This window comes from Oncorhynchus tshawytscha, linkage group LG09, assembly GCF_018296145.1.
Source record: "Oncorhynchus tshawytscha isolate Ot180627B linkage group LG09, Otsh_v2.0, whole genome shotgun sequence".
Lineage (NCBI taxonomy): Eukaryota > Metazoa > Chordata > Actinopteri > Salmoniformes > Salmonidae > Oncorhynchus > Oncorhynchus tshawytscha.
Window position 1 is genome coordinate 59,571,055 of NC_056437.1, and position 13,741 is coordinate 59,584,795.

At 41.8% G+C, this 13,741-nt stretch overlaps 1 protein-coding gene across 5 annotated transcripts in view; it reads right to left on the reverse strand.

Annotated features, from left to right (window-relative positions):
* LOC112214612 (UPF0687 protein C20orf27 homolog) overlaps positions 1 to 13,415 on the reverse strand; it is a 33,998-nt gene extending 20,583 nt beyond the window's left edge. The window contains exons 1-6 of one of the 5 annotated variants that reach the window (XM_024373496.2): positions 13,049 to 13,415; positions 12,680 to 12,735; positions 12,480 to 12,521; positions 12,034 to 12,103; positions 11,622 to 11,787; positions 11,287 to 11,371 (exon numbers count right to left, since the gene is read on the reverse strand). The gene's annotated coding sequence lies outside the window, so the exon portion shown is untranslated. Of the gene's footprint in view, positions 1 to 4,306; positions 4,331 to 7,436; positions 7,602 to 11,286; positions 11,372 to 11,621; positions 11,788 to 12,033; positions 12,104 to 12,479; positions 12,522 to 12,679; positions 12,736 to 13,048 lie in introns of those variants that run through there. The other 4 variants (XM_024373497.2, XM_024373499.2, XM_024373498.2 and 1 more) reach the window with 4 other exon arrangements.
* Between the last annotated feature and the right edge of the window lie 326 nt (positions 13,416 to 13,741).

The window sequence follows — 13,741 nt, forward strand, 5'->3', positions numbered from 1 at the left end:
GCTGCTGGATTGTTGCCCTCCTACGGCCTCCTCCACGTCGTCTCCTGATGTACTGGCCTGTCTCCTGGTAGCGCCTCCATGCTCTGGACACTACGCTGACAGACACAGCAAACCTTATTGCCACAGCTCGCATTGATGTGCCATCCTGGATGAGCTGTACTACCTGAGCCACTTGTGTGGGTTGTAGACTCCGTCTCATGCTACCATTAGAGTGAAAGCACCGCCAGCATTCAAAAGTGACCAAAACATCAGCCAGGAAGCATAGGAACTGAGAAGTGGTCTGTGGTCACCACCTGCAGAACCACTCCTTTATTGGGGGTGTCTTGCTAATTGCCTATAATTTCCACCTGTTGTCTATTCCATTTGCACAACAGCATGTGAAATGTATTGTCAATCAGTGTTGCTTCCTAAGTGGACAGTTTGATTTCACAGAAGTGTGATTGACTTGGAGTTACATTGTGTTGTTTACGTGTTCCCTTTATTTTTTTGAGCAGTGTATTTCAACCATAAGCAACAATACAAATTAATATGAAAAAATGATCAGGCCTACTGTACATCTTACTGTAGAAATGATTGCTGAAAACAAGTCTAGGTTGGAACTGTTGTTAAAATACAAGTAATCATGTTTATTCTGACCTGGAATAAAAATGTTTGAAGCAAGATTTTTAAGGCAAAAAAAACCCACACAATTCTGGGCTGCTCATCTACAGCAGGAAGATGTCTCCTGTCAGACTGAGAAACAGTAGATGTTATGATCCATGTTGGCACTACATACAGTACCTGTCAAAACTTCGGACACACCTACTCATTCAAGGCTTTTTCTTTATTTGTCCTATTTTCTACATTGTAGAATAATAGTGAAGACATCAAAACTATGACATAACACATGGAATCATGTAGTAACCAAAAAAAGTTAAACAAATCTAAATATATTTGAGATTCTTCAGAGTAGCCACCCTTTGCCTTGATGACACCTTTGCACACTCCTGGCATTCTCTCAACCAGCTTCACGAGGAATGCTTTTCCAACAGTCTTGAAGGAGTTCCCACATATGCTGAGCACTTCTTTGCTGCTTGTCCTTCACTCTGCAGTCAAACTCATCCCAAACCATCTCAATTGGGTTACATAGTTTTGAGGTCGGGTGATTGTGGAGGACAGATCATCTGATGCAGTGCTCCATCACTCTCCTTCTTGGTCAAATATCCCTTACACAGCCTGGAGGTGTGTTTTGGGTCATTGTCCTTTTTAAAATGAGTGTGACTAAGCGTAAACCACATGGGATGGCATATCTCTGCAGAATGCTGTGGTAGCCATGCTGGTTAAGTGTGTCTTGAATTCTAAACTAATCACCGACAGTGTCACCAGCAAAGCATCCCCCACCATCACACCTCCACGCTTCACGGTGGGAACCACACATGTGGAGATCATTCGTTCACCTACTCTGAATCTCACAAAGACACAGCGGTTGGGAACAAAAATCTCAAATTTGGACTCATCACATCAATGGACAGATGTCCACTGGTCTAATGTCAATTTCTCATGTTTCTTGGTCCAAGCAAGTCTCATATTATTATTGGTGTCCTTTAGTAGTGGTTTCTTTTGAGCAATTATACCATGAAGGCCTGATTCACGCAGTCTCCTCTGAACAGTTCATGTTGAGATGTGTCTGTTACTTGAATTCTGTGAAGCATTTATTTGGGCTGCAATTTCTGAGGCTGGTAACTCTAATGAACTTATCCTCTGCAGCAGAGGTAACTCTGGGTCTTCCATTCCTGTGGCGGTCCTCATGAGAGCCAGTTTCATCATAGCGCTTGATGATTTTTTCAACTGGACTTGAAGAGACTTTCAAAGTTCATGAAATTTTCCGGATTGACCGACCTTCATGTCTTAAAGTAATGATGGACTGTCAGAAGGAAAGAAATTCTACAAATGGACTTAACAAGGCACACCTGTTAATTGAAATGCATTCCAGGTGACTACTTTATGAAGCTGGTTGAGAGAATGCCAAGAGTGTGTAAAGCTGTCATCAAGGCAAAGGGTGGCTATATGAAGAATCTCAAATATAAACTATATTTAGATTTGTTTAAGATTTATTTGGTTACTACATGATTCCATGTGTGTTATTTCATAGTTTTGATGTCTTCACTATTATTCTACAATGTAGAAAATGGTAAAAATAAAGAAAAAAAACGGGGAAAGAGTAGGTGTGTCCAAACCTTTGACTGGTACTGTACCTATGCGAGTAAGGCATGTCAACTCTGGCATACTTAAGAAACAAGTGCAGGCACAATCTCAAATGCTGAGCATGACCCCAGGTTGTGCTGTCAAATGCAGATAGTCTGGGTAGCCATTTGATTAGTTGTTCAGCGGTCTTATGGCTTGGGGTAGAAACTGTTAAGGAGCCTTTTGGGCCTAGACTTGTCACTTGCCATGTGGTAGCAGAGACTAGGGCGGCTGGAGTCTGAAAATTTTTTGGGCCTTCCTCTGAGACCACCTGGTATAGAGATCCTGGATGGCAGGAAGCTTGGCCCCAGGGATGTACTGAGCCATACGCACTACCTTCTATAGTGCCTTGTGGTTGGATGCCAGGCAGTGATGCAACCAGTCATGATGCTCTTGATGGTGCAGCCTTATAACTTTGAGGGTCTGTGGACCCATGACAAATTTTTTCAGTCTCCTGAGGGGGAATGGGTGTTGTCGTGCCCTCTTCATGACTGTTTTGGTGTGTTTGGAACATGATAGTTTGTTGGTGATGTGGACACCAAGGAACTTAGAGCTCTCGACCTGCTCCACTACAGCCCATTCAATGAGAATGGGGTTGTGCTCGGTTCTCCTTTTCCTGTAGTCCACGATCATCTCCTTTGTCTTGATCACATAGAGGGAGAGGGTGTTGTCCAGGCATCACACTGCCAGGTTCCTGACCTCCTCCCTATAGGCTGTCTCATTGTTGTTGGTGTTCAAGCCTACCACTGTTGTGTCGTCAGCAAACTTAATGATGCTGTTGGAGTCGTGCTTGGCCACGCAGTCGTGGGTGAATAGGGAGTACAGGAGGGGACTAAGCACACACCCTGAGGAGTCCCAGTGTTGAGGATCAGCGTGGCAGATGTGTTGTTGCCTACCCATACCACCTGGGGGCAGACCGTCAGGAAGTCTAGGATCAGGTTGCATTGGGAGGTGTCTAGTCTCTTAGCGATGAGCGCACTATGGTGTTGAAAACTGAGCTGTAGTCAATGAACAGCATTCTCACATAGGTGTTCCTTTTGTCCAGGTGGGAAAGGGCAGTGTGGAGTGCAATAGAGATTGCGTGATGTGTGGATCTGTTGGGGCGGTAAGTGAATTGGAGTGGGTCTAGGGTTTCAGGGATGATGGTGTTGTGAGCCATGACCAGCCTTTAAAAGGACTTCATGGCTACATACGTGAGTGCTACGGGTCGGTAGTCATTTAGGCAGGTTACTTTGGTATTCTTGGGCACAGGGACTATGGTGGTCTGTTAGAAACATGTAGGTATTACAGACTCGGTTAGGGACAGGTTGAAAATGTCAGTGAAGACACTTGCCAGTTGGTCAGCGCATGCTCTGAGTACACATCCTGGTAATCCATTTGGCCCTGCGGCCTTGTGAATGTTGATCTGTTTAAAGGGTCTTACTGACATCGGCTACGGAGAGCGTTATCACACAGTCGTCCGGAACAGCTGGTGCGCTCATGCATGCTTCAGTGTTAATTGCCTCGAAGCACACATAGAAGCAATTTAGCTTGCTGGTAGGCTCGTGTCACTGGGCAGCTCGCGGCTGGGCTTCCCTTTGTAGTCCATAATATTTTGCCAGCTCTGCCACCCCCAACGAGCTTCAGATCCAGTGTAGTAGGATTCAATCTTAGTCCTGTATTGACGCTTTACTTGTTTGATGGTTCATCAGAGGGCATAGCGGGATTTCTTATTAGCATCCGGTCTACATCTGTGTGATGTGATCACTTAATTTATTCCAGGTCAAACTGAAAATGATTTATTGTATTTTAACAGCTACAATTCCAACCTAGACAGATATGCAAGAGTGTTTTTAAATTGGGAAGAATAAACATGAATTGCAATTTATATGGGTATTTCCAGTGGTGTAAAGTACTTAAGTAAAAATACTTAAAAAGGACATAAGTAGTACTTTCTGGGGTTTCTGTACTTTACTCTTTTTTTACTTCACTACATTCCTTTGGAAAATAGTACTTTTTACTCCATACATTTTCCTTGACACCCAAAAGTACTCGTTACATTTTGAATGCTTAGCAGGAAAGGAAAGTAGTCAAAATCACATACTTATCAACCGAACATCCCTGGTCATCCCTAATGCCTCTGATCTGGTTGGAGTGTGCCTGTGGCTTTCCGTAAATAAATAAAAAACAAGAAAATGGTGCCATCAGGAATTTCAAATGACTCAAACTTTCTCTTGATACTAAAGTATTATTTTCAAGCAAATACCTTTAGACTTTTACTCAAGTAGAATTTTACTGGGTGACTTTTACTTGTGTCATTTTCTAAACTCAGCAAAAAAGAAGCGTCTTCTCACTGTCAACTGCGTTTATTTTCAGCAAACTTAACATGTGTAAATATTTGTATGAACATAACAAGATTCAACAACTGAGACAAACTGAACAAGTTCCACAGATGTGTGACTAATAGAAATGGAATAATATGTCCCTGAACAAAGGGGGTGGGGGGTCAAAATCAAAAGTCTGTATCTGGTGTGGCCACCAGCTGCATTAAGTACTGCAGTGCATCTCCTCCTCATGGACTGCACCATGCCAGTTCTTGCTGTGAGATGTTACCCCACTCTTCCACCAAGGCACCTGCAAGTTTCCGGACATTTCTGGGGGGGGAATGGCCCTAGCCCTCACCCTCCGATCCAACAGGTCCCAGACCGGCTCAATGGGCTTGAGATGCGGGCTCATCGATGGCCATGGCAGAACACTGACATTCCTGTCTTGCAGGAAATCACTCCCAGAATGAGCAGTATGGCCGGTGGGTCAAGTCAGGATGAGCCTACAGGAAGGATACCACATGAGGGAGGAGGATGTCTTCCCTGTAACACACAGTGTTGAGATTGCCTGCAATGACAAGAAGCTCAGTCCGATGATGCTGTGACACACCGCCCCAGATTATGACGGACCCTCCACCTCCAAATCGGTCCGCTCCAGAGTACAGGCCTGTGTAAAGCTCATTCCTTCGACGATAAACACTAATCTGACCATCACCCCTGGTGAGACAAAACCGCGACTTGTCAGTGAAGAGCACTTTTTGACAGTCCTGTCTGGTCCAGCGACGGTGGGTCTGTGCCCATAGGCAACGTTGTTGCCAGTGATGTCTGGTGAGGACGTGCCTTACAACAGGCCTACAAGCACTCAGTCCAGTCTCTCTCAGCCTATTGCGAACAGTCTGAGCACTGATGGAGGGATTGTGCGTTCCTGGTGTAACTCAGGCAGTTGTTGTTGCCAGCCTGTACCTGTCCCACAGGTGTGATGTTCGGATGTACCGATCCTGTGCAGGTGTTGTTATACGTGGTCTGCCACTGCAAGGACGATCAGCTGTCCGTCCTGTCTCCCTGTAGCGCTGTCTTAGGCTTCTCACAGTATGGACATTGCAATTTATTGCCCTGGCCACATCTGCAGTCCTCATGCCTCCTTGCAGCATGCCTAACGCATGTTCACGCAGATGAGCAGGGACCCTGGGCATCTTCTTTTTGTGTTTTTCAGAGTCAGAAGAAATGCTCCTTTAGTGTCCTAAGTTTTCATAACTGTGGCCTTAATTGCCTACCGTCTGTACACTGTTAGTGTCTTAATGACCGTTCCACAGGTGCACGTTCATTAATTGTTTATGGTTCATTGAAGCATGAGAAACAGTGTTGAAACCCTTTACAATGAAGATATGTGAGGTTATTTGGATTTTTACAAATTATCATTGAAAGACATGGTCCTGAAAAAGGGACATTTCTTTATTTGCTGAGTTTATTAAGCTAACTTTTACTCAAGTATGACCGTTTGGTACTTTTTCCACCACTGGGTATTTCATTTCGATTTGTTTTTATCTACACTGCTCAAAAAAATAAAGGGAACACGTAAACAACACAATGTAACTCCAAGTCAATCACACTTCTGTGAAATCAAACTGTCCACTTAGGAAGCAACACTGACAAATTTCACATGCTGTTGTGCAAATGGAATAGACAACAGCTGGAAATTATAGGCAATTAGCAAGACACCCCCAATAAAGGAGTGGTTCTGCAGGTGGTGACCACAGACCACTTCTCAGTTCCTATGCTTCCTGGCTGATGTTTTGGTCACTTTTGAATGCTGGCGGTGCTTTCACTCTAGTGGTAGCATGAGACGGAGTCTATAACCCACACAAGTGGCCCAGGTAGTGCAGCTCATCCAGAATGGCACATCAATGCGAGCTGTGGCAAGAAGGTTTGCTGTGTCTGTCAGCGTAGTGTCCAGAACATGGAGGCGCTACCAGGAGACAGGCCAGTACATCAGGAGACGTGGAGGAGGCCGTAGGAGGGCAACAACCCAGCAGCAGGACCACTACCTCCGCCTTTGTGCAAGGAGGAGCAGGAGGAGCACTGCCAGAGCCCTGCAAAATGACCTCCAGCAGGCCACAAATGTGCCCCCACACACTGCTACTGCTTACAGCTGACTAATACAGTATTCCATTCAAAGCAATTTCATAATGAGATAGATGTAGGGCCCAGGACCGAGTTTGGGAAACCCTGGCCTAGAGCAGATACACTTCAAACACCGACAAGCCTCATTGCGCAAAATAGTATGCCGTATCATCTGGATATGTATGCAACAAAAGTTCAATATTCACCTTCCGTTATTATTTCTGTCAAGCCGTTTACGCTCACAGTTTGACGCATACATTCGATAAATCCAACGTATGCACCACATCGAACGAACTGCAGCTGCATCTGCAACGTAATGCTGCAAGGCAAACGCAGCGTTTCATTGGAAATTGTAATTCTGGTGTACCAAAATCCAAAATGACTGTCAGTGTGTTCGAAGCGTTTAACAAATCACCTACGCTACCAGTGACTATCGTGGGTTCTAAAAAGGCTTTATCTCACTTGAAATAAATTTAGTCTACTAGTTAACTGAACCTTTTGGTAGATTTACGTAAATTAATGTACATTTAGTCAACTGCAACAGTAAAAAAATATATATTGTATTTGTGTACAAAGATTAGTTTATAGTCTGATATTTCTATAATATGCGGCTACGTCCTGAAACGAGTTTGCGCCTGCTGTCTTGACACGTGCTGTCTCTTCGGACTTGGAGTTCGACAGTGCTGAGCAAGTGGCAACCATATAATTACTCATTTAATATAGGATCTCTATGGTAGCAAACTCAGTTTGGAAATAATTATCACCGTATTTTGGTCTCCAAGAACTCACCTTGTAAATTCTGCAATTGAGGTTAAATGCACACACAGTGCAGTTAGTGTCCTTGTCGGTTGTGTCCAAGTCACTGAGAGACAAAATAATATGGGACCTCAAACAACGAAGAAGTATGAGCAAATCAACTCCCCTTTCGCCGGATTTCGACCGGTGCCAACTTCCGCATTTGTCACGTGGTTTGCAATCCAATTCAGGAGATAGTAGTAGCTATGATATACAGTAAATTACAGCGTTTGCCTATGTTGTTTATGTATGTATACGACCATACGTTTAATTCACACAAATAAAGTCTACATTAAGAACTATTAAAAGGTGCATCGGTCGATAGTCTTTCCAACCACCTACATTAATTGTATTATGTCGCCCCTTTATGGCCGCTTCTTGTGGCTGACGTGAGGATGAGATTCAGCAATTTGGAGGACAGTGGAAATTGATAAAAACCAACGCGTCTCTAATCTCATCAGGGTTTTATATAGTGATGGGTGGTTCGCGAATATGTAAACACAGCCTGTAGCTGCACTTACCTAACAATCTGTCATTTGTCAAATAAAAATAATCTCGCTCTTTTGTCCGTAATAATCTCATCATGTAGGCTATCTGTGCACTCTAGCCAACAGCGCTATCTGTGCACCCTTTATCTGCGAGTTGTTGGCTAGAGCGCATATGCCAATACCAGAGTGGGCAAAATTGCTATATAGCACAACATTTTCAAGGAAACCATTAGTAGAGTTGAAAATCCGATGGAAACACATTTCACTTCTATTTTTTATTCGGTACAAATTGTTTTATTTTTAACCATCACTCCTGTGTTCCAATGGCACATTGTGTTAGCTAATCCAAGTTTATAATTTTAAAAGCCTAATTGATCATTAGAAAACCCTTTTGCAATTATGTTAGCACAGCTGAAAACTGTTGTTCTGATTAAAGAATCAATAAAACTGGCCTTCTTTAGTCTAGTTGAGTATCTGGAGCATCAGCATTTGTGGGTTCGATTACAGACTCCAAATTGTCAGAAACAAATCACTTGCATGCTGAAAGCAGGTTAAGTGGCATTGTGTCAAGAAGCGATGCAGCTTGGTTGTGTTTCGGAGGATGCATGGCTCTCGACCTTTGCCTCTCCTGAGTCCGTATGGGAGTTGCAGCGATGAGACAAGACTGTAACTACCAATTGGATACCATGAAATGGGGCGTAAAAGTAGAACATTTTAAACTTAAAATAAATTGAGATTTGTCAAAGTAGACACCCTTTGCCTTGATGACATGGCATTCTCTCGACCAGCTTCACCTAGAATGTTTTTCCAACAGTCTTGAAGGAGTTCCCACATATGCTGAGCACTTGTTGGCTGCTTTTCCTTCACTCTGCGGTCCAACTCATCCCAAACAATCTCAATTGGGTTGAGGTCGGGTGATTGTGGAGGCCAGGTCATCTGATTCAGCACTCCATCACTCTCCTTCTTGGTCAAATAGCCCTTACACAGCCTGGAGGTGTGTTGAGTCATTGAACTGTTGAAAATCAAATTATAGTCCCACTTAGCGCAAACCAGATGGGAGGGCGTATCGCTGCAGAATGCTGTGGTAGCCATGCTGGTCAAGTGTGCCTTGAATTCGAAATAAATCACAGACTGTGTCACTAGTAAAGCACCCAACACCATCACATATCCTCCTCAATGCATCATGGTGGGAACCACACATGCAGAGATCATTCGTTTACCTAATCTGCGTCTCACAAAGACACAGCAGTTGGAACCAAAAATCTCACATTTGGACACATCAGACCAAAGGACAGATTACCACCAGTCTAATGTCCATTGCTCGTGTTTCTTGGCCCAATCAAGTCTCTTCTTCTTAGTGGTGTCCTTTATTAGTTATTTGTAGCAATTCGAACATGGCCTGATCTATGCAGTCTCCTCTGAACAGTTGATGTTGAGATGTGTCTGTTACTTGAATTCTGTGAAGCATTTATTTGGGCTGCGATTTCTGAGGCTGGTAACTCTAATGAACTTATCCTCTGCAGCCGAGGTAACTCTGGGTCTTCCATTCCTGTGGCGGTCTTCATGAGAGCCAGTTTCATCATAGCACTTGATAGCTTTTGCGACTGCACTTGAAGAAACTTTCAAAGTTCTTGAAATTTTCCGTATTGACTGACCTTCGCTTTTTGGGTTACAACATGATTCCATATGTGTTATTTCATAGTTTTATTAGCCTATAGCATAGACTGAATCATTAGGCCATATTGTAATATTTTTAAATAGTTGTAATTTCCCTCTTATAAACTAGCATATAAGGAAAGGTAATAAAAAAAAGCTATTCGGGATCCTCCGGACCTCCATACCCTACACATAACCTTAGCCAATACCCCAACCTTAACCATAACCCATACCCAATCCTAACCTTAGAATTTCAATTTTAAATGTCATTTTAAATTTCAACTTCAATAGAATAACAAGGACCAGAAAAAAAAGTGTATTGGTCGACATTACCCGGTTGCCAGAATCTTTATTGAGTATAGAGGTAGCGATAATTGATCACTCTTGGTACTGTAACGGCGGGAGTATGTGTGTAAATGGTGATGCGTCCACCACGGATCAGAATTTCCGTGATTAACTTGGTAAAACTAAGTCACCGTCGCATTAATTAATGAAAGCTTAATCTGCTTTTATTTGGGCATAGTAATTAGGCTACTTATGAAAAACAACTTTTTCGGGTTTTGGATTAAACCCATCACAATGCGCTTTGGGAGAAGGGCGCCATTCTGGAGTAGGCCCCATATCCGCGTAGCCAACCAGGTAAAGAAAGTCGACAAATATGACCAAAGTGAAAAATATTCCACACATTTTGAACAATTAACATAATTCCATTCAGGTTTTAACATGTTTTGGTCAAATAAAATGTTGTAGTTATTGATGCACAAACAATGTATGAGCTAGGCCTAGGGCCTAACGTTACAGGCTTTCCCCCCCATTGACTAGTTCAAATGGTAGCCTAAACTGCCAGGCGAGGTAAGCTTGTAAGCAGTTAGAAAATAAGTAAATATAGACTCATTTTGAACTAGAAACAAACAATTCTCTAGCATAATTGCATTAGTGTTTAATGTGCTTTGGTAAAAGAAAATTAAGTTTATGACGCACAAAAATGGCCTATAGGACCCACATATTTTTCGCTTGACATTTTATGTCTCAGTAAACACGTGAGTTTGTGAATCACGAGGATGTTCACACAACTTGTAAGTTATTTGAAGTAAGAAATAATATAATTTGGCCTTCTAGGTCTTAGATGTAAGTTGGCTTATTATGAAGTAGGCTAAATTTCAACGTTTCGCTGTGTTAGTGGTCATTTGAAGCCTGGTCTACGACTACACTTTTTTGTCAGGGAACCATGTAGGCATATTAACGTTAGCTCAATATTTTATTATAATCTAGTTTGCTGTTGTATCCTGATGATTTCTTGCATTAGTTTTAGCTTCTTAAAATGATACGAATTGAATATTCATTGTGATCTTGTAGAATAAGTAGCCTACAATTATCACAAGTCTGGATAAATATCAGTTTTATTGTTAAAAGCAAATAGACAGGACAAAATTGCAGGTAGGCCTAATGGTCAAATGTAATGCTAGCGTCTAGGGCCTCAATAGTTTTTTTTTACAATGTAATGCTAGGGCACCAGCACTCAAAGATTAGCTTATAAAATTGTAGGTAATGATACTATGTAATACCATTTATGTGTAGTGCATCTTATAGCCTTTCTCAGTTTTGACACAAAGATACCAATTTATATTATATTCTGCTTTCTGCAGCTATGATGACACGTACAGTAAGAATAAGTAACACATTTAACTTAGGCTACATACTTTTAACAGGCATGAATGAGGTTGACTGAGTTTCCTCTTCGTAGCTTGTAGTGTTTCACTGTTTTGCTCTCATCCAGCATTTCCCCTGCAAACAGAAGTCATCAAACCAATCTTTTAGAAGCTGTTTTTTATTATTAAAGAAATACCATTTCCATTCATATCTTAGTATACAATACTTTTACAGCTAAGTGTTTAACTGCGAATTACCTAGCCTATGTAAGATTCTCATGACCTTGTTCGACATCGGTCAACAACAAAACAACACTCCATATGAAATAAACAACTGGCCTACTGCTTTAACTCATAAGGATGCGTCATGTGGATAGATAGCCTACCGTTGTAAACAAGCTTCATTGTGCTGCATTTCTTTCCTGCCTGTTGACATGCATTTTCCAACAGAACTGCTATTCTCTCCAGAGGGAACACGTCTATGTCCATGGTCTTTCCCGCACACCTCACAAGGACATTGAACTTGTCCACATCCTCAATGTTGTCATTGGCCTTAATAAAAAGAGCACACAGATATTTAATAATCAAGTGAAAAACGGGGGTTATAAACAAGTCGGAATATATCATTTTAAAAAGGTTTATATTGTGGTGGTAATATAAAAACAATAAACCCTTAACTATTTCCCCTAAATGTTAACCCAACCAGCTGCTTTGATTAGGGGGAAACCCCACACTCATAAACATAATTTCCTCGAGTTGGTCTTTGTTTCAGTCATATACAGAGTTAAGCCTACTTACACCTAAGGCACTTAGGGAATTTCCTGGGGGAATCACGGTGTTAGTCTTATCACCTTGTTGCTCTGGTGACCTGGGTGGACAGAAACCGATGTTCACTTTTCAAAGCAATAGTAAAAGAGATAAGGCTTAAACCAGGGTATTTACACACACACACGTTATGTAAAATTCCATTCAGTATCCTATTTTCCCTCACCCCTAACACTAAACCGAACACTTACCCCAACATTAACCCCTACCATCAACCCGTAACCCTAATTCTAACCCTTAACATAAACCCCTACATTTATAATAGCCCTTGTCCTCATTGGGAAATGACTTTGGGGAATTTTAGGTCCCCACAAGGATAGACCCCCCACATTTTAGACGTCTCCCCTCCCTGTCTGAGCTCTCTAATTGAGGGCCAACATGGTTCTTCCCTGACGGCTGGGAATCCCCTGTGTTATCACCTTGTTGCTCTTGTGACCTGGGTGGGGATAGAGGAAGTTTACCTATAGGGAAAGTGAAAGACAGACAGGAGTGTTTACACTTTGGGGTTTAGGCCAGGTTACCGTAAAGCACTTTGTGATATCTGCTAATGTAAAAAGGGTTTGTAAATTAATTTGATTGACTTGACCAAGGAGAGAGAGATTCTAGGTTCTAGGCTCACCTGTCTGTGTCCTGATAGGTCTCTGTCTGAGTGACAACTGTGATTTCCCCTGAAGACTGGGGCAAAACAGACTAAGTTAGTTCACTCTAATAAGTGAGAAGTAATCATACAGGATTTCCCATTCCCCTTATATTTCCTGATCATGTATCTCTTTTGAAAAACAACAAATAATGCATTTAAATGTAAGTCTAGCATTTTATGGTTTGGAGAATGCATACATTCATGCTTGCGGACACCTTAAAATTATGAAATTGTGGATGTTCTCTCAGAATTTTGCTAAATAGATTTCAGATTACAGACTAGTTGCCAACAGAAAGGATCTTAGTGAATAAATAACATAGTATGAATAGTCAAATGTAGGTTACTTACCTCTGGGTATAAATAACTGTAGATTCCACCCATTTTGTAAATGTAAGAATCTGTCTGATATAGCTTATTCTTCTACTTAGTCTTCTTCGAAGTTGAATGGTGGTACGCTGCCTCTACCCATTTATATAGCCGAGTGAGCCCTTTATCTCAGTTCAGAAAAGTACAGAACTTTCACTTTCTATTGGGAAAGCCTGGTCTCATAGACTAGACGCAACATATTAAATGTAAATCCCGAACAGTAGTATGATATGTGACGTTTGGTATGGGTACATAAGACCGATGGTTACTTAAGGCAAAAATGAAAGTAGTTTGGTCGGGTGTATAACGTGAATGTCTAGCAACCCAAAGGTTGCGAGTTCAAATCTCATCAAGGACAACTTCAGCTAATTAGCAACTTTTCAACTACTTACTATTTTTTTTAGCTATTTTGCAACTGCTTAGCATGTTAGCTAACCCTTCCCCTAAACCCATAGCCTAGTTAACGTTAGCCAGCTAGCTAACGTTGGCCACCTAGCTAGAATTCATAAAATATCATACGTTTTGCTAATTCGAAACATATTCTGTTTTGCAAACTCAAAACATAAAATGAATAGTAATTTGTAACCTGTCATACGAAATGAGTGATAGACACCGACAAATGAATACATACCATACGAAGCATAACATATCATAATAAATGGTGTGCCTCGGATT